General features: G+C 42.5%; 1 protein-coding gene across 11 annotated transcripts in view; it reads left to right on the forward strand.

Moving 5' to 3' along the window:
* Positions 1-26,991, forward strand: part of LOC103796120 (uncharacterized) — a 127,081-nt gene that overhangs the window by 12,006 nt on the left and 88,084 nt on the right. Inside the window, exon 2 of one of the 11 annotated variants that reach the window (XR_013523167.1) lies at positions 962-1,086. The exons of 8 other annotated variants lie outside the window; for them this stretch is intronic. The gene's annotated coding sequence lies outside the window, so the exon portion shown is untranslated. Of the gene's footprint in view, positions 1-961; positions 25,371-26,991 lie in introns of those variants that run through there. 2 more of the 11 variants (XR_008475098.2, XR_008475097.2) reach the window with 2 other exon arrangements.

Here is a 26,991-nt window from a genome sequence, read left to right on the forward strand (position 1 = left end):
TTTGGGACGCTGTTCTGCCCAGGTAGTATGTGAGACGTTGGTGACTGCTGAAAAGCAGAAGAGTCCCGCAGCAGAGGAGAAGGTGAGGTGATCAAGGAGGACCCTGCTGAGAAGGAATGCCTGCACTGGGGACTGGAGGAGGGGGAGAGAGGGAGGAGCTGCTGTGTGGAGGTAGAGCATCCTGGGTAAAGGGGACAGCACACGCAGAAGCCCTGAAGTGTAGGGATACTGCAATTTTAGTCCATTGTATCAGGGGAGGAAAGGGAGAAGTTGAGAGTATGGAAGAGGGTGAGGATCAAGAGGTCCTTCATTGCATGGACTGTGGCCTTTGCTCTAGTAAGATGGAAGCCACTTGAATGAATAAAAGCAGGCAGTGTGGGCCAGCTCACTGAGGGCTTTTCAAGTTCAGATGGATATAGCTGAGTTCTGTGTGTGCTTAGATATTTTGCAGCAACTGTTTCTAGGCAGATTTTTAAAAAATGTTAGTGCTATACTGACCCTTGATCCACCACCCTTTCCTTTCGGTATACCTTTTACCTACCCACCCACCCACCCACACATAAACCATAGACATGAAGAAGAGAGAGCAAACAGACAAGGCTAGGGTGGCAGGAATCGCTAGGAAACTCCATGTGCATAGCTGCCTTGCTGCCAGTTCAGTTTGCCTGATTACTGGGGAATCACAACTTCAGATTTCTTGGTGTTGGAGTTGAAGGGAAATATTCTTATCTGGTTGACATTTAATTTACTCTTTGGCCTCCAAAGGAAGGGGCCTGGCCCTTATGCAGTGAGCTGCACGGCCTCATACATGTGAACTGTTGGGCTCTTCCCCTCATGACGCCTCAAACCCTGGGCCTGCCTGGTGAATGCTGTGTCTGCCACTCAGGTGGTGTTTTACTTGGTAGATTTGGAAAATGCTAAGGTCAGTGTGCAAGCTGTGTAAATTCTTCTGTGCTTCCAGGATTTTTCTGTGTATAAAATCACTACACTGTGAAAAGAGTTGAGTCAGCTCGCCTGGTCAGCGGGCCACATTTGGCCTTGAAAATATAGGACAGGGAGGAACATCCAAGAGGACCTTTGGAGAGAGTGAGTAGATGGCTGTGTGGTCTTGGTATGTGGGCCCAGCCTAGCGTTCACACATTGTTGTTCTTATTTGTCATAAAAACGCTTCAGCCTGCAATCTGAGTACTGGTCATTAAAAAGAGGAAGGAACTCCAGGCAGAGGCTGGCCCTCAGCGGGCCTGGCCTTCTGGTCTGGGGCCTGTGCCAGTTCAGTTTGCCTGATTACTGGGGAATCACAACTTCAGATTTCTTGGTGTTGGAGTTGAAGGGAAATATTCTTATCTGGTTGACATTTAATTTCCTCTTTGGCCTCCAAAGGAAGGGGCCTGGCCCTTATGCAGTGAGAGCTCTGGGGAAGTGGGATGTGGGCGGGGCCTGATCTCAGGCTCCCTCTCCTGCCTCCACTTACGGAGGTAGTGCCAGAAGCAGCCTGCTTGGGGAGGTTATCTGGGAGGCCGGTGTCGCTGTGACCCCTCTGGGGAGCATCGCTTTAGAAGATAATTATGTGTAAGTGGAGATGGAAATAGAATTCTCCAGTGCCAGAAGCAGCTGCTCTTCTGTAGTATTTCAGGAGTTGCCTTTGGGGCCCCTTCTTCCTCCCAAACAAAATACACCCATCCAAAACGAAAGTTGTGAAGACAATTCCTAGCTAGTAAAGTGAGTGTTACAAATGTGTTTTGTGAGTGTGTAGTTCCTTTTCCAGAGTTATTTTTAGGGTCCTTCCCTTAGCACATCAAAAGAGCTTCCTTAGAGGAGCTGCCTTTTAAATTGCACAGCCTTTCTCTGCCAGAGTGCTACAGGAAGTTTTGACTCAGGTAGTGTTCGCTCAGAACCTGCAGAGGCTGGCTTCGCTTCCATGTTATAGTTAGAATAGAGAGGCCTTGCCCAGCAGTGGGAGCCGGACAGGGCTCCAAGTATTCCCATAAGACAGCCTCCTTGTCCTATGCCCAGGGGTGGCTTTTGTCTCCACTGACATGCCCCCAGCACCTAGTAAATATATACTTGTTGATGGACCGGATATATTGATTGTGGGCCCTAACATCTTTGCTGGTCCCTGAGCAGGCAGCATGCTGTGATTTCGCTTAGAACCCTGAGAAGTTGATCTTCTGGTATCCAGATTGGGACTGGAACATTAAGTTCTGACTTCATCACTGCTGCCTTCCATAAGTTACTTGCCTCCCCAGGCCTCAGTTGTCTCATCTTTAATCTGGAGGGTTGGATGAAATGATTGGCATGAGGGTCTCCCTTCACCCCTGTACCCACTCTGGGCAGCCCCTTGTACCAGTCTCCCTGCTCACAGTGGGAGCTCCTGGAGGGCAGAACCAGTCTAGGAACAGGGCATATGAACTTTTTGTCCCAGCCAGCCTGATAAATACAGAGCTTCCACCAAATACAACGTGCTTCAGCCCTGGTGCTCCCTGATGGCCTGTCTAGCCAGACCCCCAGAGTTCTTGCTTTCTGGGTCAACTTGGAGGCAGAGAGAAGGAGCAGGTGCTGGAGGATTTGGCTAAATCTCCTCTAGCTCTGGAGGCGGGTGTCTCCAGTTGCTCAACCTGATCTCCTTGTTCTTTTCTCAAGTTTCACACAACCTTTATCCTTTCCTTGAACAAAGCCTTTTTATTTCTGGATGATGTCGTGAGAAGTTTCTGCGTTTAAAAGTAAGGCAGAAAAGAATGGATCATAACTACAGAATTTTATATTGATTACATTCCAAATTTGTTAAGAAATGTCTATGTCTAGGAAAAATACTATAAAAATTTTTATTTTAGTGGTCATCTCTAGATTTTGATATTATAGGAGACTGATTTTTAAGCATTTTTCTTTACATTGAGCATGTATTGTCTTTATAATTATTAAAATTATGATTAATAATAAACAGCTATTTATTAGGATTTAGTATGTGCCAGACAATGTAAGAACTTGCCATTACAATATCTTACTTAATTCTTACTGTGAACCTATGACATTCCTATTTTAAAAAAACCAAATATGCTGGGCATGGTGACTTGTGTCTATAGACCCAGCTACTCAGGAGGCTGAGTTGGGAGGATCACCTGAACCCAGGAGTTTGAGACCAGCCTGGGGTACATAGCAAAACACACCCTGTTTCTTAAAAGCAAACAAACATTAACCTAATTTTTGTTATTGTGGAAAAATATACATAAAAATTTCTTTTTTAGGCTGGGTGTAGTGGCTCATGCCTATAATTCCAGCACTTTGGGAGACTGAGGCAGTACTTGAGCCTAGGACTTGAAGACCAGCCTGGACAATATAGTGAGACCACATCTCTACACAAAAAAATTTTTAATGTAGCTAGGCGTGGTGATGTGTGCCTGTAGTCCCAGCTACTTAAGAGGCTGAGTTGGGAAGATCTCTTGAGCCCAAGAGGCTGAGGTTGCAGTGAGCTGTGGTCGTGTCACTGCACTCCAGCATGGGCAACAGTAGGACCACGTTTCAAGAAAAAAAAAATTGCCTTTTCAACCATTTTTACATGTACAGTTTTGTGATCTTAACCACATCCCCTGAGAGATCTTTTTTTTTTGAACCCCTTATGTTATAAATGAGGACGCTGAGACTTAGAGAAGCAAAGCTACTTTCCCAAGGTCACAGAGCTAGTCAGCTTTAAAGGTGGGATTTGAACCCAGAACTGACATACCCAGAAAGGTCACAGGTTCCTGGGATCTGTGATGTGTGGCAGTTTGGAGTCCATGATTGCTTTCCTGCCCCTGCCCACCATTTGACTGTAGAAAGCCATTTGCTGAGTATATGTCTCTTTTTTAAAACTCTAAGGGTTGGATTGTGTGTGTTTGCCAGTGGGGTGGTGGTCAGTCTGACTTGGGATGTGTGGCTGACGCACGTGCTGCCTGCGGCAGATGCCAAGGTTGGTTTGCGCGCTCTGTCGTCTCTGGAGAAGGTTGAAGAGTGGGCTGTGGTGCTGAGAGGGTTGTGTGTTGGAATTCTGTCTCTACAGGGTCCTCAGGAGTACAGTGGAAAGGGCAGTGGCCTAGAGCTCAGATACGTGGCTTTGTCAGGTCTGGGTTATTTTGGAGGACGCACGTTGAACTTGGGGGTTAGTCTATACTTTAGTCCTGATTTTGCCATGTGGGAGACAACATTGGCCTCAATTTCCTCATTTCTTAGTGGCTGATAAAAATGCCTGTTCTACCTGCATTCCAGGATGGTGGTGATGATTAAACGTCATAATGTGGGGGAAAAGTGCTAAGGAGGTTTCTGTGAGGGGCACTGTGAGTGTACAGTGGTGTGGGAGAAGAGTGGGGCTGACCTAACAGATGTGAGGAGGAAGGATGTGGATGTGAAGAGCAGCAGGTTTGCTTTATTTTGTTTTGTTTTTGGCAGCAGCTTGTTTCCTCCACCATCGCTTCACTGGTGAAGTATAATGTTCCACTGTCTACCTAGTATTGTATTGCCTAATGCTGAATGCTTTAGGATTTCCCTGGAATTTGTCCCTGCCAAGTTGCTTGGATTCACTCGAAAACTCACATCTCACTGGTGAAATGAGTTGTGATTTAGGAGATCATTCTGTAACTCTGTGGTGGTTGAAAGCACTCAGCAACTTTCCCTGATCTTGTCTGTCTGTCTTCCTCATTTTATTAGCAAATATTTGTCTGTTTCTGTTCTCTAATCTTGAGCAGCCAACCATGTGAATGGTCTGGAGCCTGGAGATACGCCCCTGTGGAGGGGAAGGGTTCCTTTGCGTGGTGCTTGCTCCTCGTTGGACCCTTTCTGTGCATGATGCTTTGTAGAGCATCAAGCTACAGTGGACAGAACCCCTTGTTTTATGGGGAAGATATGTATACTCAAACCATTATGAGTGTTAGGGATAGACGGCTTGAGAAGTCCCTGTCAGTCCAAGTGGAGGAAGATACATTACTGGGGATAGTCAGAGGGGATAAACTATCGCGGGGACTTCTGCGACTTTTTGCTTTTTTCCAATGATTTGAATCAGCTCTTTCCAAGCTGGGGTTTCTGTCCAGCTACACTGAGGTAATTTCTTGAGCCATCACTGCTGCAGTGCACGTTTCATCTGACAGGAAAGCCAGGGTCTGTGCGGGGCTCTGCTGAAGTCAGCGGCCTGTCTTGTTTTTTGGCTTCGAGAATGGTACTCGAAGACTAAGTAGGTCACAGATACCTATTTTGGACTGAGTATGGCTGGGCTGCATGGACATTTAATTTCCGGATCCAATCCTGTTGGACTTGTTTGCCCAGGAGGTTGGCAGCATGCACTCTCTGGCTGGTCGTAGGGTGTATTTATAAAGTGTGAAGGGTCTAGAGGTAACGAGACACTGCAGTTCTCTATTCCTGCAGGAGAGCCAGTTAAAACCTGTTAGGAGTGGGTGGAGTGTAGTTTTTTTTTTTAATTTCACTTGCTTAAATTTTCTGAAAATTGTTCATCCTCCCTAACTTTATGGAACTTTTTTCTCTCAAGGAATCAAATTTAATTTTTGCCCAATATTAGCAGGCCTCTGCTTCAAGTTGGATAATAGCTTCAGTTGCTGTGTGCCTTGCCTTTTATGCACATTATCTCATTTAATCCTCACAACAAGCTCAGAAAGTGGTTACTATTTTCCTGATTTTACAGAGGAAAAAACCTAAGAATCAAGGTGCAGTATTTTGCTGACAGACCCAGTCAGCGTGTAAGTAGCAAGGCTTGAGATTCAAACCTAAGATCTGATCAGAGTGTGGCCTTTTGCTCCACAGCACAGTGGTCTTAGGAGCCCTGGAAGGTGTTCTGGCCAGCTGTGAGTGACAGTGCAGTAGCGGCTCCTTGGCCATTCTGAGTTGAGTGCCACCTTCCTCTGAGTAGAGGCTGTGGGATGTCGGGAATGTGGGCCTCCCATGCCAGGGAAGCATCTGTCTTTGTGGATCTGGAGTTATGTTTTACGATGTCACCCTGATGTGACTGGATCACAGAATTCTGAGTTTTTACCCTTTGTTGGACTTCTTCCTGATTTGCTATTTTTCTGTGGGTCCTTGCTCAAGACCTTGGATGAGTGCAGTGAGAGGGCAAGATCTGTGAGTTAACGTAGGTGGTGACTGCATTGGATGTACCACCCCTTCTGTGTGCACCAGCTGATGACCCACCATTCCTCATATTCAGTATTCATGCCTTCCCTGCATTTTGGAGGACTAAACACAAGTTTGTAGTGGGGAGTGTGTGTTTTGCCTTTCTCTTCAGTTTGTCCCCATAAACTACTTCCAGGTGATGGCAGTAATGCTGCTGCTTCAGGTCATTTTTATTTGTTGAGTGTCAGAGTTTTCAGGACTTTGCTCAGAAAGACTTGTCCAGTGCTCCTAGGGAGTCATCGTCATCTCCGTTTTACAGATGGGGATTCTTAAGGGAAGTCACAGATGTGACTGACACTCTTAAGTAGCATACTTCTATACCATAGCTTCCCTTGTAAATTTCATAAAACACAGCCGAGGAGGTGTCTGTTTAAAATCAGCTTGTATTCTGAAGGTGAAAGAATGCCCTTTTCAAATGCCCTGGGGCTCGTGTGCACAGTGGGGTTCTCTTCTTGGTCAGGAATGCGTGGGCCCATCCTAGGTTCCCTCCCAGCCGTTTTCTTGCTTTGTGAGATTGAGCAGGTTACTGAACCTTTCTGAGTCTGTGTCCTGTAAATTGGTGATAATAGTACTATCTAAAGGAGGCTTTGGGAAGATACAGATGAGACAGTGTATGTGAGATCACCCAGGGCTCAATGTGTTGTTATCGTTTGTCTTTATTGTTCAACCAGGATGGGTTGAAGAAAGCACAGATCTCAGCTACAGAAGCTGAGGCCTGAGAAACTCCCCTCCCCTGAAGGGCATTACTAACTGATCTCCCCTGCACCCTTCCTCCCCCAAAACAAGAGGGACAGGATGAAGCTTAAAAACCCTATTTCAGCTAGAATCTTTCCAAGATTTTCCCATTCCTTTTGGTTTTGGAATGGTGCGCTGATATTTGCTTCATTTACTGGAAACAAAAACAAAGGAAGTCCATGTTAACCACACAGCTTCTCAGTAATGCCCAGTATCTTTAAAATGAGGAAATGCCAAAACACGATTTTAGAAAGCGGGGTGTTTTAAATGTACATATTGGACATATCAGCACTTTTAGCACACACACTTTCACTGATTGTATAATTATCTTGAAAAGACTTAAACAACTTAAATTTGAGGTTTTCTGGTCTCCTCTCCTGTGGGGTCTTGCTCCATCACCCAGGCTGGAGTGCAGTGGCATGATCTCAGTTCACCGCAACCTTGGCCTTCCAGGCTCAAGCGATTCTCCCATCTTTGCCTCTCAAATAGCTGGGACTGCAGGCATGTTGCCACCATGTCCAGCTAATTTTTTATATTCTTGGTAGAGATGGGGTTTTGCCATGTTGCCCACCCTGGTCTTGAACTCCTGAGCTCAGGACTCCTGAGTTCAACTGCCTTGGCCTTCCAGAGTGCTGGGATTGCAGGCATGAGCCACTATGCCCGGCGTGTTCACCTCTTAAAAGATCTACTCAGGGTCTAGTGGTTAAGTCTTACTTTTTTTTGAGACAGGATCTCACTTTGTAACCCAGGCTGGAGTGCCGTGGCATGGTCACAGCTCATCTCTTGGGTTCAGGAGATTCTTCTGAGTAGCTGGGACTGCATACAGGCACAGGCAGTTCTACCTCGGCCTCCCAAAGTGCTGGGATTACAGGCCTGAGCTACCATGCTTACCCAGCTCTTACATTTTGGGTCACTTACTGACAGACCTTTTTTCCCTTCCCTTCTCTCTCCTTTCCACATTAGTTTTTATGTTTGAGCCTGGATAAGTATAGGAGAAGTTCCAGAGGAAACAGCAAAGTGACCTGCAATTTTTGATCTTTGGGGTTTCCAAATTTGTGTATTTGCTGTGTGATCTTGAATAATTCTCTTACTTCAGGTCTCAAGGAACTTAGTGTCTCATAGGGGAGATAGACCTGGAGTTGGTAGCCCTTTTATTGCTGTGGCTACAGATAAGGATTCATTTCCTTAGTGTGGTGGTGGTGGTTTTTAAGTCTTAATATTATAAACTAGAAATTTGCAAGGTGTGGATTTTCATGCTAAAAGAATTGCAAGTGGGATCAAGGACTAGACTTCGCTGCATGAGACACTCTCTCATCAGGCTCTCAGACTTCTGTTACACCACCTGGTACAGTCAGTTACAGATACCTGTTTACCTGGCCACCTGCCCAGCTTGACAGCAGGCTCTGCAATGGCAGAGACTTAGCCTATGCCCTGTTATATCTTAGGCATCTTATGTATTACACTTTCATGTGGAACACAACAGACACCCACATAAAAGATGAAGGATTTCTAATCACTTAACATGGTAGCAGGCTGAGGAGCAGAAGTGGCTGCCGCAGGTCCTCTGTTGCGTAAACTGGTCATGTTACACGACCAGACTTGTCTCCCTTCCCCCCATGCCCATGGCCTCTCTGCTGAGAAAGACAGAACCAGTACCAGGTAGGTCCCTTGTAATAAGCCAGAGGGGTGAGTGGTATTATCTTCTGTTTTATAGACCAAGATCTGAAGAAGTCACATGGCTAATATGCCTGAGAGTCAGCATTTGAATGTGGGCCTACAGGAGTCTGCTTTTTACATCCTTCATAGATCGGATATGCTGGTGCATCTGCCCCTGAGGACATATCCAAGGATACAAATCTAATTAACCTGATAGTCCAAGAAACTTAAACTAGGTCTGATGAAGAACCTCCTGACATTTTGCTTTTGTTTTAAGAGTTGGGGCTTTTCAAACTGTTAATCATAATCCACAGTCACAGAATTGATTTAGTGGGTTGATACATTTTTTAATGAAATAGAGCAGTAAAAAATAACAGTGTGTAACACCCAGTGAGGCTGTGTGTACGTGCATCCCTCCCAGGTCATCATAGAAATACACTTCTGACTGTGGATCAGTGGTCAGAATATCTTTATAGTTTTGATCAGTATTGGCTAGATTGCAAAGTCCTTGGCAGCAGGGATGTTTTCTCTTTTATGTTCCCTTCACCCTTAGTCCAGTGCTGAGTACTTAACTGATTGGTTGGTCTGTCTGGGAGAACTTGTAACAGTTCACTCTTCAGACTGGAAGAATAGTCAGAATGATGTTAAGGACAATTTGCAGAATACTCTCTCTATAAGGAAATGACAGGTACTCTTGCCCTTTCTTTAGGAATGAGGAAAGCAGAAAGACACACAGTGTGATAGTTAAGAGCTTGGGCTCTGAAGTCTGAGAAACCTGCATTTGAATTCTGTGTGTGCAGTGTTGTGGTTGTGTGACTTTGGGTAACTTTCTTAAGCCTCACTTTGTCTATCTTTAGGCAGGGTATAATAAGGGCACCTACCTCAGAGGTATTGTGACAACTAGATGAGATAGCTCAAGTTAAGTGGCTTTAGCACAGTGCCTGGCATCTGACAAACAGTTAGTAAGCATTATCTGCTGCCCTTTGTTTTATAATTAGGAGAGATTAAGGGACTCATGTTGGGTCCCAGGGCACCACCTGGAACCAGGCCTGCTGCAGGAGGCCCCTTCTAGAGTTGCAGTTCTGTGATGGTTGTTGATCTTGAGCTAAACTTGTAGCTCTAATCTGTGGTTTGGTTGTGAAAGGAAGTGAATGTTGCAACAGAGCAGGTGTGTGCATACAAAAATATGTCCTGGTTTTGCTAGTTAGAGAAAACAGCATCTTCCAGAGATGGGGCTGCATAGTGGAATCTGAGACTATAAATGACATTTTTTAGGAAAAGCAGGTGCTTTGTGTTTTCATCAAAAACAACAGTTTCCTAAAACTGAATATAGCAGTATGTATGCTTAAACTGGTGGTTTTGTGTCTGGCATAGTGAGAATTTTAGTGGAGACTCCAAGGTTTGATAAATCCCAACTTCTGAAATCATTCATTGAGCCTATCAGCACCATGTGCACTTAGAATGAACTCCATAAAAATATGTGACATGCTGAAGGTGCAAGGCACTCCCAGAGTGGGATAGATATCCTAGAGAGACTTGGTTTTGGCTTTAGCCCCTAATTTGCAAGTCTGGATCTCTGTTCAGTTCTCTTTTCCAGGCTGGACTGTCTTGAGCCTTCTTTCTCCTCAAAGTCAAAATAATTTTGTTCTTTTTATCCCGAAGTGCTGATTGTCTTTGTATCTTGGTAGGGAAAGGTAGTAGACATGAAAAGTTATCTAATGGTAGATACTGGTTTATACTTTGGTTGAAAATAGCCTTTCTCTCTTGTTTGGAAGCAGTATAGTTTAGGGACAGTTAAATATAATGGTTAAGAGCACAAACTTTTAGCTGGATTTAGGTTCCTGTCCTACCTGTGCTTCCAACAAGGTATTTGACTTTGGTATCTTAACCTGTCTGCACCCTGTCTGTGAAATGGGTTAGTAAGAGAACTGCTACCTTATAAGTTGTTGAGAGGATTAAACAGGGTAACATGTAAAACCCTCAATGCAGTGTGTGCTCCTAAACTTTAGTAAATGAGAGCTATTACCACCATCATCATCATTATTAGTGAAAGATCTTTCCAGGAGCCCAGAATTATAGACCTGGCTTTGCTGTTGCAAATAGTTGCTCTGGATATATTGCTGAACCTCTCTGAACTTCAGGATTCTTTTCTCTCAAACAAGGGAGTTGCCCAGATGCTTCTAGTGCAAACGTTTTTCCCTGAAGCATGTTTTATTTCTCATCAGTCCTGCATGATGCCATGTGAGCTGCCAGCGTTGTTTTCCAGTAAGATCCTGCAGTGGGTCTGCCAGATGTTGGCCCTGCTAACCATTGCTTTTCTTTCCTTGACTTTCTTTTCGTCGTGTAGCTTTCTTTTTCTGGCTCTGCCAAATGATTTCTCCTGGTTTTATATTTTTTTCGAGTGTGTTCAGACTGTAGGTCTGGCATTGGAGTTAGAGTTAAGTCTCAGCTTGGGAGAGCCTCACACATAGGGGATATTACAAGTAAATGTGAGCCCATCACTTTGCTGTTGATTTTTTTTGAGCCACAGTTTTGCCCTGTTGCCCAGGCTGGGGTGCAATGGCGCAGTCTTGGCTTACTGCAACCTTCGCCACCTGAGATCAAGTGATTCTCTTGCCTTAGCCTCCTGAGTAGCTGGGACTACAGGCACCCACCACCGCACCTGGCTATTTTTTTTTTTTGTAATTTTAGTAGAGAGAGGGTTTTACCATGTTGACAAGGCCGGTCTCGAACTCCTGACCTCATGATTCACCCACCTTGGCTTCCCACAGTGCTGAGATTACAGGCGTGAGCCACTGTGCCTGGCCACTGTTGGTATTTTAAATATGTTTGTGTTTGTACCCGTCACACTTTCCAACTAGCACTGAGGTTGCATGTGTCTGAGGCTGGCTATTGCGAGCCACTCACGAGAAAGGAATGGCTTTTCTGAATCCATCATAAGCTACCTTCTTGCTTTGTTTCCTTACCTGCCTTGGTTATAGTTCGAACTTTTAAAGAGCTTACCAGAGCTCATCTTGGTGTAATTTTATATTTTGCACATGCATCTTTGTTAGCTCCTACTTTTGCAAAAGGTGGAGCCGTGGAGTTAATCTCTGGTTGGCCGTTGATGTTTCAGGTTTATCTTGTTCTCATGGACAGGCATGCACAATGAATTAATTGAGTTGTTTTCAGCCCACTTCCTGCCTAATTGAACACCTGCCCAGTGAATGCTGCCAACTCACCTGCCTGTTACCTGATTTGCCAGCCATCCCTGTCATGTCAGTGTCTTGCTTGTATATGAAGACTCAGTCTTGTCATTTGTAGTTAGCTTTCTATGTTCTTCAGATAACTTTTTAAATGTAATTTAAAGGCATTCATGCATTGTCTTTTGTTACAGTCCCTCCACATTCCCATCTTGCCACTGTCCTCCCAGTTAAGATCATGCTCACTAGGCCTCATAAAAACTGCTGGAAGACCAGATGCAGGACGAGGGCATATGTGCACCCTGGGTTGGTTCTGTTGCTTGCGTGTCTTTCCCTTGTCCCAGACTAAGTTTCCAGCAAGCCAGTCTTAAAGTAGTGCTGACGGTTTAGAATTTATTAGAAATAGTCTTTTAAGGGATGGGACACAAGATGGTTTTTGAAAGAGTGCTGGCATTTTTGGACATTAGGGACTTGTATCTTTCCAAAGAGAAGAATGGTCTTACTAAAAATGAGAGCTAGGGAGGGGACTTCGGTCTTCTCTGATCACAGAAAGCTGCCGCTGTTTATGGCCCATGCTTGTCCTCTTGACTGTTTTCTTTGGTTGAAAAGTCTTGTAGCCAGCCACAGGGCTCCTAGTGGAACCCTGGCTTAGGTGTGATTTTGTTTTTAAAAATATCCTGGAGATACAGCAACCCCTTCTTAGTTATTTGGTAGAATTACATATCTTAATTTTCTCTTTGTGGTGTTCTTAGCCTTTCAAAAACAGATGTGTACTGTTTGGGTTTCTTAGGCCTAGATTTGAACTTATTCAAATAACATGAGACTGGAAAAATATATGCTTTATCTCCTTTGATTTCATTGTGGTTTGCATTTTGTTTTCAGTTTCCTTTTGACTTTTGTTTGTAGAATTTCAAATTTTAAAAATATTTTAAAGGGAATGGCTCCTTAAAAACTTAAACATAGGATTATCATAAGACCCAGCAATTCCGTCCTAGGTATATACTCAGAAGAATTGAGTCGGGGACATAAATCCTTGAACTCAAATGTTCATGGCAGCACTATTAGCAACAGCCAAAAGGTAGAAGTAATTCATCCAGGTGTCCATCAGTGGATACATGGATAGACAACATGTGGTATCTCCATATCTGTACAATGGAATGTTGTTCAGCAATAAAAGGGAGTGATGTACAGTTGTATGCCACAACCTGCATAAACCTTAAGAACATGTTATTGGTAAGAGAAGCCAACGCCAAAGGCCACATATTATATAATTCCATTACTATGAATTATGCAGAATAGGTAAATCCGTAGATAACAGAAAGCAAAGTAGTTGGGCTGGAGGGACGAGGGTGTGCAGATTGACTGCCAAGTGGATACTGGTTTTCTTTTGGGGTGATGAAAAGGTTTTAGAACTAGTTAGAGGTGGTAGTTGCACAACATTGTGAATGTCTGCATGCCGTGAGTTATGTACTTTACAGTGTCTGATGTATGCTATATACAGTTCACTTCAATTAAAAGCAATTTGGAGGGGCAGCATATGTGTTCTTGTGAAAGATGGCTTTTCCAGAGACACCATACAAGAGTTGCTCTCTAACAAAGTACTTGAATGCGGGTAGGAGAAGGGATGTGGAGTCAGCCTGCTGGGGCTGGGTTGTCACTCGGCCTGGAGGCAAGTTAGCCTGGTGAGTTGCCTCCCCTTTAAGCCTGTTTTCTCTTCTGTAAAGAGCTTAAAAGCATTATTTTCTAGGGTTGCTATGAGAATCAGCGGAGATAATGGATATAAAGTGCTTGGTACACTGTAAGTGCTTAATAAATATTAACCTTTACCTCTGTTCTGTGGAAGGAGAAGAATAAAGTGGACTCAAAGAGAGAAGCAAAGTGTTAGAACTAGAGAAATTGGGGTTGATTTTAGCCATCTAGGTTTCGGTTAGACCTTTGAGAAGAATTAAAAAAATCTTGTTCTCTAGATTTCTTTTCAGTAGTTGCCATAACCCTGTGCAGCCAATGATGCTGTTGGGAGCTGAATTTCTACCAACTAAAACAAAGAATATTTATAAAGCACTTAGAATAGTGCCTGCCAGACAGCAAGGGGTCAATTAAGAGCTTGATTAAAGAAGAAAAAAACCAGTTGGATTATGGCAGTCTTAAGGCAGCAGTAGGGTAAGGACCCCTGCTCTCTTCCCTTCCTGAGCTCTCTGCTTTGTGCTTGGGTGGTCTCATGCTGGAGCTGGTTTTGTGAGAGAGTATTGAGCACACATCGATGGAGACGTGCCAGCATCTCCACAATGTTAGCCCTCTGGTATTTGTAGGAAACTGAGCTACTGGTGTCACCCTTGTAAATGTATTTTTGTGTTTCTGATTCCTGCTTTCTTCTTTGGAAGAAAGGTCTTTATCATCACCTGGGCCCAGATGAACCTTCTAGCTGAGTAGAGGACAAAGAAACCCTGGACCTAAGGAGAAGCTCCCATCTTCCAGCTTTAAGGGAAAATGGAAGGCAGAGGGCTGTGAGACAGGGAAGTCTAGTTTGTAGGAAGTCTAGTCTTTCACTGGTAAAGAAATAGTTTTTGTTTTTTCTTAGCACACAATTGTAGAGATTTCTAGTATTAGAATACTACTCGAATGTAAGTGGGTATGTAGGATCTCTCTCTTTTCTTTCTTTTTTTTTTTCTTTTTTTTTTTCCCCGAGACAGAGTCTTGCTCTGTTGTCCAGGCTGGCGTGTGATCTCAGCTCACTGCAACCTCCACCTCCCAGGTTCAAGTGATTCTCCTGCCTCAGCCTCCCGCGTAGCTGGGACTACAGGCACCCACCACCATGCCTGGCTAATTTTTGCATTTTTAGCAGATATGGGATTTTACCATGTTGGCCAGGCTGATCTCAAACTCCTGACCTCAAGTGATCCACCACCCCCTCAGCCTCCTAAAGTGCTGGAATTACAGTCGTGAGCCACTGCACCTGGCTGATCTCTCTCTTTTCTAATTCTGTTTGCACTAAATGTTGTTATGCACAATTAGCATCTTTTATATACTGACGGTTCTTTACTGTTGGTACTTCACAATTTAATGACCAAATAATGTAAACTGTGGTCTAGAAAGAAGCAGGTTTATTGGATTTGGGATTGGAAGAGCAGAGCTTTGTATATACAGGATTTCTACTTATTTTATCTGCCTCATTCCCCTTCCTTCTTTTGGGACTGGTATCCTCCGTTCTTCAGGGGTGTTACTTATCCCTTATCCATTCTTGGGACCTGCCAAGCATGGTTCTGGGTCTCCTGTGTTCTTGGTTTTGGTATAATTTTAATTATAATTAATTTTTTTGTGAAAGAAAGAATTTATTATGAGAACCTGAACGCCTCAGGAAAATCCAAGGCAGTAAATGCAGCCATGTAATAGGATGTTAAGATGGGGCATCTCCCTGTCCAAAATGAATGTGAAGCAGCCTCCTGTGTAGAAATTACAAAGGAAAAACAGAGCCAGTTTTACCGCATTTGGACCCCTTGCCAGGTCAAAGCTATTAAAAGGGGGTCAGACTGGAGAGGGGAGAGTATTTGATGGGTAGGTGTCTTTGGAGAAAGCTGCTGTGTGTTGCTGCCATTCTGTCCATCATAGGGCTGGGGAGAGGTACAGCAGCGTAGTGCACATTTGTTCAAACTCATCTCCTTGGAATTTTGAACTTGAGGCCCAAGAGCCTTTTCTTCTGGGGTGGTGGAGCCAGAGAAGTGGGAGTTTGAAGCTCCGGTGACCCTGGTTTCCTGTCTGGAAGAGAAAGCTGCTTGCTCCAGCTGGCTTGGAGTAGGAGGAAGTTGTAGGAAGGGAGAAGCAGAGAAGGGAAGTGTTCGCCTGGGAACCCCCACCTGTCTGGCTGCTCCTCCTTATTGCAAAGTTTTCTTTTGCCAAAGTGTTTTGTTATTTACAACCAAGGGTCCTGAGTAACAGACATGACCTTCTTTAACTCATTGAACTTCTCTTACTGTAATTTTTTTCCTCATGTATACACTGGTATACAAATAATTACCTTACATTTACAGAGATGATCCAATAAAATAATGAACATGGAAGCTTGGGAGGACTATAACATAGGAGATATGGAGGCTTTAGCATTTTATGATTATTTTACTAACTACCTGTCACTAATGATCTGGTTGTTATGAACATCATTGGTTTTCTTACCATATCTTTCAGAAACAAATGATGCCATTAACATGCTCCACTTTTTGAAATCACAGAGTTGCTTGACCTGACCTGTGTATTCGTAGGAAATGAATGAATGGCTCTTGATAAGTTGTGGCCTTTTCAAGCCTAAAAAAAGCTTTCTCTGAGTTGAGTTTTAATTATATTTGGGGAGCAGAGAGTACTGCCTCCAGATCAGATGCAGCTTTTCTTCATGTTTCTGTGCCAGGGATAATAGTGCTAAAATTTTAGAGTAATGGTACATTTATTTGGCTTTGGAGTTAAGTAGCCTTGGGTTTGAATGTCAGCCTTGCTACTTAGTTAACTGTGTTGTCTTTTTGAGCCTCAATCTTGAAGTCTGTAAAATGGAGATAATTACCCCAGTCCCACAGATGGAAGATTATAGGAGAGGATGTGTTTAAAGTCCTTAGCTATGTCTGGTACATGGTAGGTGCTGAACAATGCAGCTGTTACTGTAAGAAATTATACCTTCAGTAAGCCATTTGCAACTAAAGGGAATGAGGCTAGATGTGCATGCCAAAATCAGTTAATCAGCTATTAATTGAATATACTGTTGAGTGCTTTGTCTGTGCAAGGGGTGGCAGTGGAGTGGATAAGAAGTTTGGTAACATGATTCCTGTTTGTTAGGGAAATAAATCATGTACATATAGAAAAAAGCAGTATGTGAAGCAGCTGGGCTTTGGAGGGTGGCAGAGGATTGAAAATGAGGAGGCTTCTTAGAGTTGTAGAGCTGATGGACAAATGTAGCAAGGGAATTGATATCAGGAATTAAACACTTAGGGTGATCTTTGGTAGAAACCAAATTTTATTTATTTATATTTATATATAACCTCATTTTTCCTGTTTTATTTTTCTTTTGTCTTCCTGATTCCTTCCCAGACCTGCTTAATATTTCTGAACATTATATCGATGACTCATGCCCATTGCCCATTCCACAGTTTAGCATTTTCTTTGCAGACTCATTTTTATCATGAACTGTTACAGCCTTCAGTGATCAGAATTCTCCTAACAGATTCTGCATCCTTCTCCCATTTGTTCCACTTTAATTTTCTGCGCTAGAAATGGCCTTCTCATGAGTTACATCATGTGCAGTCATGGCCATTCATTCAACAGATGCTTGTTGAGCACCTACTACAGGCAGTATGTGGGGCAGTATTCAAAGGAGGTCTGGGGAATAGAGAGATTGATGAAACCAGGTGGTCTCTGCCCTGAAGCAGCTTGGTTAGAAGAGGAAACAGATGGGCAAAAGGACTCTAATTAAATGTGATTAGTGCTTTTATTGGTCAGATAAGGAAAGACATTTGGCGGGAGCCCCAAATCCCAGAGTCCTCTCTCAGTCACTTGATTCAGAAAGGCTGTCCACCTCATGGAGCAGTCTGGGAAAATGCCTTCTTTAATGGAGCAGTCTGGGAAAATGCCTTCTTTATTAATAACTATGATTCTCACGTGAAGTCTCTCTGTATAGCGCCTTGCTTGGGAAAGTGTGTAAGTGAAGGTTCCTTTTGTCACCTCCACCCAAATCCTCTTCCACTGAAGAGTCCAGTCTTCCTTCCTCTCACAGATAAACGTGCTCTTCATCCTGGGCTCCCCAGCTCGAAATTGTCACTGTCATCAACCTAGAGGCTTGAGAGCATCTTTGATACCTCCCTTTCACTCATCACCTGTATCCGATTAACCACCAAGTCCTGGCAACTCTATTGCCCTCTCTTCCATTTCTGTCACTCGAGTCTAACCCATCTCCAACTGCAGGTCATGACTTATTGCGTTCTGATATTAATTTAGAAGTTTCTTCCCCCCATCATTTAAGAAAATAATGGAAGACATTAAATTGCATATAGTAAGTTTGAGTGTTATTTTGTGAAACTTTTTTTTTGTATGTAATAGTTAGACACACACATACACATGCAAAAGGCTAACATTGCTAAGATCTTCACATATATTGACTTACTTATTTCCCACAACAACCTATATAGTAGATACCATTATTATTATCCTTATTTTACAAATGAGGGAACTGAAGCTCGGAGAATTTGAGAAGCTGGCCCAGTGTCACAGAGAGTGCTAGTGTACTAGCCCAAGCTGGTGGTGTCCTTCTCCATAGACTCTCTGTGTGTGTGTGTGTGTGTGTGTGTGTGTGTGTGTGTATGTGTGTGTCTCTACGGGGTTGCATAGTAAAGTGTCTTTCTTACCCCTGCATTATGGTTAAAAAAATGTTGAAGTTTCTGTTTCACAGACCTCTATACATCTACTCTTATCTTCCCCAGACTTCTACACTGCAGCCACAATAGGCTTATAAAATGCAAATTGGATGATTCTTCACTATTGATGGGTCCCATGCTCTTGGGAGAGAGTATCGTCTGATCATAAGTCTCTGTGTAATCTAGCTTCCCCACTCCTCTCAGGGGCCTGGTTACCATCCTCCTGACCCACTACCTTTCAGCTTCTAGATGTGCCAGGCTTTGAAAGACCTTGGGGACTCTGCCTTTGGCCTTTCAGACTTAGTTAGGCCCCTTTATGACCTGCCCCCATAGTACCCAGTATTGCAAGTTCATAGCACTTAACTGCAGCCACCAAGATATATGGTCACTGCCTCACTTAATGACAGGGATACATCCTGAGAAATGCATCATTAGGCGATTTCGTTGTGTGAATCTTGTAGAGTGTGCTTACGTAGACCTAGATGGTATGGTCTGCTCATACCTGGACAATGTGGTATGGCCTGTCGCTCATAGGCTACAAACTATATAGCATGTTGCCATACTGGATACTGTAGGCACTTATAACACAATGGTAAGCATCTGTGTATCTAAACATATAAAAGGTACAATGAAAATACAGTATAAAAGATTTGAAAAATGTATACCTGCATAGGGTCTTGGCACGAATGGAGCTTGCAGAACTGGAGACTGCTTTGGGTGAGTCAGTGGCTGAGTGGTGAGTGAAGGTGAAGGCCTGGGACATCAGATATGCTTATGCCAGCATCACTGCAAACATGGAATAATGCTTTGTGGTATGGTTTTGTGATGGCTGTGACATCATTAGACAACAGGAATTTTTCAGCTCCATTGTAATCTCAGAGGACCACTGTCATGATACAGTCCTTTGTTGACAAAACATCATTACATGGCGCATGACTGTATAGTAAGTCCTCATTTAACCTCATACATAGGTTCTCAGAAACTGTCTTGAAGTGAAATCATGTATAATAAAAACAATTTTACTGTAGGCTAAGTTATATAAACAAGAGTTAAAAACCCACACAGACATGGAGAAAGTGGGCAAACTCCACACAGACAGTGGCTTCAGTTGGGAACTGATTGTTGTTTTCTTTGTATCAACATTATAATGCAATGATGCTATTTGAGAACCTGCTGTAGTTCCTTGCTGACTTCAGGGGCACAAAGGCTGGCTCGCATTCTCAGTCTCTAGGGTAGCGTCTGGCGTTCCAATCAGGGATACAGTAACTGGTCATTTAATTAGCTGTGGGAGGTGAAGGAAGGAAGGGGTCTCATTTTTTGGCTGAGTTGTCTATCTCTGTCAAAATAGTCCTTTCTTCTTCCTGTCGTACCTTTCCAGGAAGCATTTTTTTTTTTAATTGGACATGTCTATTTCTGTGGGTGGGTCCAAATCTTTTGAGTGAGTTTTTTGTTTTTGTCTTTTTTTTTTTGGCAGCAGAGTCTTGCTCTGTTGCCCAGGCTGGAGTGCAGTGGCGCATTCGTGGCTCACTGCATCCTCTGCCTCCTGTGTTCAAGCGATTCTCCTGCCTCAGTCTCCCCAGCAGGTGAGACTGGGTACCCGTCACCACACCTGGCTAATTTTTTTATTTTTAGTACAGATGGGGTTTCACCATGTTGGCCAGGCTAGTCTCAAACTCCTGACCTCAAGTGATCCGTCCACCTCGGCCTCCCAGTGTTGGGATTACAGGTGTGAGCCACTGCACTGGCCTGTTTTTGTCTTTTAATCTGTGGATCTCCAGTGTACTGCTCTAACTAGATGAAGAGATGCTGGCTTACATTTGTTGGGCAGGCCCTCAGTCCCTGTGGGATGGGCAGTCTTGTCTAATGAAGGAGTCTTGGGCCCCAGATCAAGAGGTGGAGGTCCTGACCACACCAATTCATGCAATTCAGTCATGAGACAGCTTCCTGGCCCATAAAATGAAGGTGGGGTGCAGTGGGGTCAGGGAGTGGTAACAGCATGCAGGCCTACATCTGGGCTGATTTTGACAATTGGGAGGTAATAGTATGTGAAAGGTCCCTGGCATGGCAGTGTTGGCTGTTAAGGAAAAAGGGCTGTTTGTGTTTTTAAAATCTCTTCTTACTTGGGTCTCCTTGTGCTTGGCAGTATGCCTTTCCACTTAGATCCAGGCCTTGGTTGGTCAAGGGCAGTTTATTCATCAGTAGAGCAACTGTAGCCCTAGGCCAGAGCCATTCAAAGTACTTAGGTTCACACATTGGTGATTGTTAAAACCTTGATATTTGACCTTGGAGAGCTTTCTGGACTAGGCTGGTGCAGTGACAACTCCTACTTTGGCCCTGAGGTCGTAACTAGAGTGGTAATAATTGAGGCTTTCACTTGAGTGTCTGCTCTTTGTCAGACCTGTGCCACAGAGTCCGTGATGCTCACAGCAACCTTGTCAAGTAGGTGGTGGACTCCCCATTTTATGGAGGAGGACACTGTAGTCCAGAGAGTTTGAGAAACTTGCCAAGGTCTCTCTTTTGGAGTTCTCTATAGGACCCCCTTGTCACTTAGTTATAACTACTCTTTTAATTGTTTTTTTTTTTTTTGGTTTATTTCAGTAGGTTTTTGGGGAAGAGGTAGTGTTTGGTTATGTGAATTAGTTCTTTAGTGGTGATGACTAAGATTTTGGTGCACTGATCATCTGAGCAGTGTACACTGTACCCAGTGTGTAATCTTTTATCCTTTCCACTATCCTTTCCCCACCAACTCCCCAAAGTCCTCTTATGCCTTTACATCCTAGCTTAGCTCTCACTTATGAGTGAGAACATAGGATGTTTGGTTTTCCATTCCTGAGTTACTTCCCTTGGAATAATGATCTCCAGTTCCATCCAGGTTGCTGTAAATGCCATTATTTCATTCTTTTTTATGACTGAGTAATATATCATGGTATATGTGTAGCCCAGGTTCTTTCTCCACTTGTTGATTGATGGGTATTTGGGCTGGTTCCATATTTTTACAGTTGCAAATTGTGCTGCTATAAGCATGCATGTGCAAGTATCTTTTTCATGTAATGACTTTTTTTCCTCTGGGTAGATACCGGGGTTGAGGGTTGCTGGATCAAATGGTAGTCCTACTTTCAGTTCTTTAAGGAATTTCCACACTGTTTTCTATAGTGGTTGTACTAGTTTACCTTCCTGTGGTTGCTTTAATTGCTTTTTTGACTTAGAACATGATGGCTGTTTGTAAGCCCCTTGTGAGCAATTTTTGTTTTTCATTTTTGAGTCAGGGTCTCACTCTGTTGCCTAGTCTGAAGTACAGCAATGCAGTCATACTCACTGCAGTCTTGATCTTCTGGGCTCAAGCAATCCTCCCACCGTGGCCTCTTCAGTAGCTGGGACTATACGCACATGCCACCATGCCCAGCTAACTTTTTTTATTTTGGTAGAGACAGAGTTTCACTATGTTGCTCAGACTGGTCTCAGACTCCTGGGCTGAAGTGAATCACCTGCCTTGACTTCTCAAAGTGTTGAATTTACAGGCATGAGCCACCACACCCAGCCGTGAGCAATTTTTAATAGTTGCCTTTTGTCTCTTCTGTATGGCCTCTGTTCTTGATTGGCATAACCCAGTTTTACCTAAGTGAGGTCATTGTTCAGTGGGTCTGCTCGTCCAGGCTCTGCAGAGGTCTGCTTTGCTCTGGAGGTGTTTCCTGCTCCATCTCTTCCTACCTACGGTAGTGGAGTGAGTGATGATTGGATGATCCTATGTCCATGCTCTGGAAATAGGAACTGATTTCCTCTCCTCACTACTTCTTTTTCTTTCTAAATACTTCTGTTCATCTTTTCTGGGCTGCATTCATTTTCCCTCTTTACTGCTGTAGTTTATTGCTCTTTGCTGACTCCTTTAGTTTTATTTTCCAGACTTGCCTGAAATGCATCTTGATTCTGGCATCTTTAGAAGTTTAAAGCCCTGCAGTTTGTTACTGATGATTTTCCTCATTTTGCAGAATTCCATTTGGTTGCAATTCTATTTCACAAGACCCTGCTTTTCTTCCTTCTTAAATCATTAAATTTTGATATTATTCTGTTCCTGCTCTTTTATAGAAATTTGTATTTCATTTTTTAATTTATAATAATGGACCTTCAGTGCCCTACAGTTTGACTTCTTATCATACTTAACTTGTTTTTGGAATTACATGTTCATGGAGCAGAGACACTTTATGCTCTTCTTGCTTTTTCTAAAAGGCAAATCTGTCCATAACATTTTGGTACTCAGCACCTTTGATAGGCTCTTGAACATCAGCTCTGAATGCTCCATCCCAGTGCTGGAGACCAATGGTGTCCCCCTTTCTTTGCCTGCCTCCCTGTGACCTAGATCGGCAGTTCTCAAACTTTGATTCAGGACCCTTTACATAACTCTTAAAAATTAGTGAGATTCCTCAAAGAACTTTTGTTTATGTAGATTGTATCTAGCAATATTTACTGTATTAGAAATTGAAATTAAAGAAATTTAAAAATATGTATTAAACTTGCTTAAATATAACAATAAACCCATTATATATGATAACATAAAGTAACATTTTTACTGAAAAATATTTCCAAAGCGCAAACATTTAGTGAGAAGAGTGACATTGTTTTACTTTTTCCCAAATCTCTTTAATGTCTATCTTAATGGAAGACAGCTGGAGTCTCATAAATGCTCTGGCATTCATTTTGTTGCAATATGTTGTGTTGGTTGAACTATATGGAGAAAATCCAGCCTTACACAGACATGTGGTTAGAAAAGGGAGGAGTGTTTTGATAGCCCTTTCAGTTAATTGTGAATAGTCTTTGAACTATATCAGAACTTGACCAGCTGTAAAGGGTTGTTGCAATATAGAATCTGATATCAATCAATGAACTTTTCATAATGCTGTTACATTGAAGTCCATTGTCCTATCACATACTTTGAAAGGATTTTTTCACCCATCATTTTGTAACATCATGCATCATTTGTCATTTGGAAAATATCAAAATATCACATTTAATATCACCATTTGGAAAAATATCAACATGTCACATTTGTTAATGTCACTGCCATTCTCATCTGAAAAGTCTTTAAGTATTGGGATACTCTAAAGCTCAAAATACTGGATACAAGTTTCCCAAAGTTTAGTTTGGTTTGTTTGTTTTGAGACAGAGTCTCACTCTATCCCCCGGGCTGGAGTGCAGTGGCACGATCTCGGCTCACTGCAACCTCTGCCTTCTGGGTTCAAGCAGTTGGCTCAGCCTCCTGAATAGTTGGGATTACAGGCACCTGCCACCATACCCAGCTAATTTTTGTGTTTTTAGTAGAAACGGGGTTTCGCCATGTTGACCAGGCTGGTCTCGAACTCCTAACCTCAAGTGATCTGTTCTCCTTGGCCTCCCAATGTGCTAGGATTACAGGCATGAGCCACTGCACCCAGCCCCAAAGTTTTAATTTTTGCTTGGAAGCCCAAAACTTGTCTTTAGTAACAAATACCATCAGTTTTCCTTGAAATAACAGGCTCACTGTATTTATTTTTAACAAAGTGTCTATAAATACCCAAATCTGAATAATCATAATTTTTCTTATCCTTTCAAGTAAAGATGATGTTCTGTGAAAAACAGTGACTAAGCTTGCGGCTTAGTCACGCAAGTCTTTTTTCTTCCCAAAGACAACCATAGTACTCTGGCCTGCAGTGGAAGTGCTGAATGAGTGCACTTAACATTTTGTTATGTGGGATGTTAAAAAGATGTGTACTCAAGAATCAATATTTAATAAAATTAGTAATTTTACTGCTTCATCAAGGACACTCTTAGATAAAATTGACTTAAAAAAATACCTGGGGGGTGGGAGGTGGATAATAGCTGTGTGTATGGCTGTAGAGAATATAATGACTACTGATAAACTAAGATGGCACTGCCTTGATTGATGCTAAGCCACCAGTAGTTTTACCTGCCTTTGCTTTTGCACCAGCAATGTAAGTGTCAACACAGTTGAAGATAGCTTTGACCTTGCAGGACTCCCAGAAGGGGTCTTGGGCCACACTGCAAAAACCAGTGGGGAAGACTAAAGTGCTCACCATTTATCTGTGTGCTCTAGATTCTCTTGCTTTCCATATTTTGGCTCCATGCCTCCTCCGCCCAGAACATTGATCTTCACCACCACCTCTCCCTCCCTTTGTGTGTGTGCATATTCACACATATGTGTACATCTATACATGTATAGGTGTATATGTGTGTATAAATGCACGTGTGTATATTCAGCTAGGACTGGTTATAATAATCGTGTGCAGTGATCTCATCCTGTAGACGTGGGCCAGGTTTCATAGTTATCTTGGTGGGCAGGAGCACCAAGTACCATGTTTGGCACAGCTAATCACTCGTTAAATGTTAACTATCATCATCATCATCATCATTATCATTGCAAGGGCTTAATACATTTTTTTTTTAAACAAATGAAGAGTTTGGGTTAGTATTTCCCATGGTTTCCTTAGAACATTGGTTCTCTGTGATACCTACCAATAAGTGTTGATGAAAGGGCGTCTGTGGTCAGCTAGGTTTGAGAATGCTCAAATACATTTTTCATTGAAGGATTTTCAAGATCCTTTATTGTATAAACTGTATATTGTGAATCTTTAAGGGGAATGGGAAGCTATAGAATCTAGCATTTCCCAAGCTGAATAATCTGTGAACCTTCCTTTCTTGGCATAACTTGTAGGACTAGGTTTCTTGGAAAATAATCACATTATTTTCTTTGGGAAATAATCACATAGTCTGGCCTTTTCATTTTTACAGATGAGGAAATTGATGACCTGTATTCTTTCTTCTGCATTAATTTATACCTCAGCTATTTAATGAATACTTTTTAAAGTTAGACACTGCTAGGTTGGGTAATAGAATAATAGCAAATGAAAAAAAAACAGACTTTGGGAAAGTGTTACTATACTCTTTATATGGAGTAGATGATTAAGTGGGAGGTACAAACATTAATGAAATAGTTGCTGAAATTATAACTGTTATGTAAATGGTATGTAGGAAGGTACATAGTGCTAAATCATTTGTTTTTTTGTTGTTGTTTTGCTGATTTTCAAAGTTCTGCCAGGCCCATTTAGGTCTTCCTCTCAGCATTTTGCCACTACTGGCAGCTCTGGGATCCAGATTGCTGAAGATCAGTAAAGATGTCCGTTTGCCCAGCTGCATCATCTGAGAGTGTAGAATGTTGAAGACATGATCTTTTACAGCGTGGGACAAATTTCTCTTAGTGCCTGATGTTTAGTAGGTACTTGTATATATTGATAGACTACATGAAGAATGCCTAAATATGCTTAGAAAAGCCTAGACTGAAGGACAAATCCTACACTGTGGTTTCCTCACCCACTGCCCTAATTCACTGTGCTGTACAGAGGAACTCAATAAAATGATTTAACATGCATTTCCTGTACCCCGGCTCTGACCTGGCCCCATTTTGGAGGGATACAATGACTCTTCCCTTCCCCACCATGCAAAACAGAAAAACACATCTTTCTGTTTTGATCCAGTACTGCCCACACATTGGGGAAAATGTTAATATACTATTTGTGTGAATATATTTAATCAAAGGACATGATGTTACAGTAAAATTGGCCTGTGGTCTGGTGACTGCCTGGCAGATGATAGCAGGAGGGTTTTGCAACAGAACAGCCTTGGAGTCAGGACTTTTGTAAGAAGATTAGGTCAGTGTTTGATCTGATGTTTCATTCTGTGAAGTCACCTAGAGAGAACTCAAACATTTACATGCTTAGTAACTGATGTTTTTGGTTTTGGCATGTGGCCACAGGCTTTGGGCTTGATGAGCTCTGGGAATGCATAAAAATCTCTCATTCCCCCTCTTGTATGGGTAGATAAGCAGGAAAACATTTACCTTCTCAGGTTATCGTACTTCAAAGAAACCATCATGTTCCTGACAGAGTCTGAAAACCAGCAGGCTTTCAAGAGACCAAGAGTTGTGTACAGTCTTTTAGGGAATGGCATGTATCCAGGTTGCTAAATTTTTTGTTGTTGCTCTGAGATTGAATTAGGAAAATTCCTATTGAGTTTTGGAACTCTTGATTTCTAATCTTCTTTGATTAAGTTAGAGTTGCAGAAATATCATGGATTTCTACTTTAAAAATAATTTTCTTTTCTTTGTAAAAAGTAATTCAGACTAATTGTAGAAATTTGGATAAATTGCAGAAGGCATAATGCTGAAAATTACCCATAATCCTTCTTCAGAGATAATCACTATAAACATTTTGTACTTGCATGTATTTTTATATACATAATTAAGATCATTGTGTATAAATTTTGATTTCTTCCTATTCCATTTAGCATATGAATACTTTTTCTTGTGTTGAGAGCAACATGGACTTCTATTAGTTTCCTGTTGCTGCTGTAATACTTTTCCACAAATGGAGTGGCTTAAAATAACAAATTTATTCTCATAGTTTTGGAGGCCAGACGTCTGAAATCAAGGTATAAGCAGAACCATGCTCCATGTGCACAGATTCTAGGGGCAAAACTGTTCCACTCTTTGCTCTTCCAGCCTCTGGTGCTGCCAGCATTCCTTGGCATGTGGTCTTGTCATTCGTATATCTGCCTCAGTTTTTACAGTGCGTGTGTGTGTGTGTGTGTGTGTGTGTGTGTGTGAGAAATCTACCTTTCCTATAAGGACATGTGAATTTAGGTCCAATCCAGGTAATCAAGAATACAGCTTTATCTCCTAATTCTTGACTTAATCACATCTACAAAGACCATTTTTGCTTATAACATTTCCAGGTTTCAGGGTTGGGACCTGATATGGTTTGGCTGTGTCCCTACCCACTCACCTTGAACTGTAGCTCTCACAATTCCCATGGATTCTAGGAGGGATCTGGTGGGAGATA

The sequence above is a fragment of the Callithrix jacchus genome, chromosome 10 (genome assembly GCF_049354715.1).
Source record: "Callithrix jacchus isolate 240 chromosome 10, calJac240_pri, whole genome shotgun sequence".
Lineage (NCBI taxonomy): Eukaryota > Metazoa > Chordata > Mammalia > Primates > Cebidae > Callithrix > Callithrix jacchus.